A 2,806-nucleotide genomic window follows, 5' to 3' on the forward strand; every position below is an offset into this window, starting at 1 on the left:
AGGCAAGTTCACAGGACTGAAAAAGACATCTAAGATTAGTAAGTGAGAATAAAGAAGGTTTTCCCTGTTACATTTATGCACATATTACATTTTCATGTGTGTGTACATGTGTGTCTATGTGTGTGGATATATATGTAAAACTTGCAAAACAACATAATATTTTTCTTTTGATGTAATCTGTGTCACTCATCTTCTCTCTTTACTGGTTCAAGATTGTGGTAGAATGGTGAATCACTGGATTTAGGTCCATCAACCTTGTAAGAATCTAAATTGTTGTGTGCTTTTCCTCCCTTTTTTTCTCCTAGGCTCTTCAATCATGTAAGTGGTCGAATGATGTATAGTCTTTCCCCTGCACCAGTTTTTGATCTATCATTTCTTATTATAGTTATCATCCATTCCAGATGAGCTGCCAATTCTTTTAGAAGTTGTTAGTGGAAACAGTTATAAACTGTTGTCTTTGTATCTATGCAGTCAGCAATAATGTCTGCTAGAGTGGTTTGTCTGCTGAGAGTAGCTAGGAAGGGTGACTACAGGAGATGGGGTGTGGTAGCCTCCTGTAGTCAACAACTCTGCTTTACAACTCCCTCTAGTGGCACACTGAGGTATGACCCAGGGTATAGCAGAAGAATTTTGGCAATTTTGTGGGGGAAATGTCTGAAAAGAAAATTAGGAAACAAGTCTTTTGAAATCTACTTAGTTGTTTCATAAGAGAAAATATATCTGTGTATTTCTCAAGAATAAATATAATATAATATGTATTTGCCCTTAGTCAAATATAATATGATATGTATTTGCTATATATTTTCCCAGCATCACTTGGGATTATTTTGGCCAATAAAGGGAATAATCATTAAAAACAAAACAAAGAAAACTTGGCTTATTGGAACTTCATCTTCTTAAATCTTGGCTAGACATCAAGTTTTCTGAATTGAAGAATTTATTCTTTTCAGTGCATTTATATTTAATTCAATATGGAAATGTGAAAAATATGAAACTTGTTTTAAATAGCAACACATATATGAAACATTTCCCAATGTGAGTGACAGGCAGTTAAATCTTCTTTGCATAAACTTGAACGTGAAATGGAAACCAACTGATTCTTTGAAGACCAAGAAGAAAGAAAAATGAGCTGTTTAATCTTTTTGTTGCATGCTGTGGTCCTTGGAACAGGGAAGACAATTGATGGGAGATCAGGAGAACATAACTGTTCATTTTTACAGTGCTGTTAATATTATCTAGATTCTAATCTTTTAAAAAAAGAATATTAGAAAAGGAAAGAAACCACCTTCTTAATGGTGTGGGTCACATTTGTCATTACAGATCAGCAGTAGTGAACATCTTGAGTGTTCAAATAGTCTTTTCTGGTGTGGCATGCTGGCCCTTTATAAAAATATTGTATCTCCATAGAATATAATATTGTAGTAATTTATACTTTACATGTGTTATACCCTGACACAGAAAAATCACAAATATAATCAAATTTTTCCTTCTATAGGTACTGTGACTTCATAGACTTGTAAAGATTTGTTTTCCTGGTTCATACATCTAGACCCTTTCCTTAATAATGATGATTGACTAAGAGTCAGTTCCAGGTATCTGTTTTCTTGTATCTTATATGCCACTGTTGAACTTTCACCTTTGAATCTATTACCCTTCCCAAGACATTTTCTGCCAAATAAATTTCCTTGGTAAGAGAAGAAAAAGTTGGGTGCTGAGAACTAAGAATGTGATGTACTAAATGAAAGAAAAAGATTTTAAGTTGAAAAATCTTTGCATCTTCAAAATCCTAGTAACTTAAGGCCAAATTTTTTCCTGTAAAATGTCTTTTCAAATGATGTCTTTTTAACATGAATTTTGGATATATTTATATATTAATACAGCAGGCATTTTTTAAAAGCCTATAGACACTGGTGACATAAATAAATAGATTTCCGCCTTTAAAGAGCTTGAAATATAGTTAGGGGTGTAGGGTTAGGCTAAACAGATAAAATAACTGATACCATCAGGTAAATAAGTGCTATATTAAAGGTAAATATAAAGTGCTGTATTCATTTCTAGGGCTGCCATAACAAATTAACACAAACTGGGTGGCTTTTTCCCCACCCTAACTTCAGTATGATTTCATCTCAACATCTTTAATTACATCTACAAAGACCTTATTTCTGAATAAGGTCACATTCTCACATTCTTTGTGGATGTGAATTTGGAAGAGAAACTCTTCAACCCCCTGTAGTTGCTGTGAATAGATGAAAGAGAGTTTCTTAGTTCAGCCTAGTCTATATGGGGATGGGAGAGTCAGGAAATTTCCTGAAGCAAAGGGTACTTAAGTTTAATTGGAAAAGGTGAGATTAAAGAGATGGAGAGTAATCACATTGTTTGTGGAGGGTTTTATCTGGCGCACTGAAAGGTGTATATTTCATGCAGTAACTTGGTGCTGCTTCTGTGTGTGTGTGTGTGTGTGTGTGTGTGTGTGTGTGTGTGTGTGTGTGTGTGTGTGTGTGTGTGTGTGTGTGTGTGTGTGTGTATGTGTATGTAAGCTCCAACAGAGTTAAAAGAAGTGAGACTCTACCATTAGAAACTGCAGCTGTCTCTGGAAATGAGTCTTGAGTGGGGAGGCTACACATTAGAATCTTAGAAGGTGATGCACGGTTTTAAAAAGTCCATCGGGTGATTCAGGTAAAATTCTTCCCCTTTTCTTTCTCATAGATGGAATACTGATAAGGGAATACTGAAAAGATTTAGAGAATGTCTGTGTATATAATTGTGTATTATACCTTGTTATATTAACAGTGTTATATGTATAATA

This window comes from Lagenorhynchus albirostris, chromosome 8 (genome assembly GCF_949774975.1).
Source record: "Lagenorhynchus albirostris chromosome 8, mLagAlb1.1, whole genome shotgun sequence".
NCBI lineage: Eukaryota > Metazoa > Chordata > Mammalia > Artiodactyla > Delphinidae > Lagenorhynchus > Lagenorhynchus albirostris.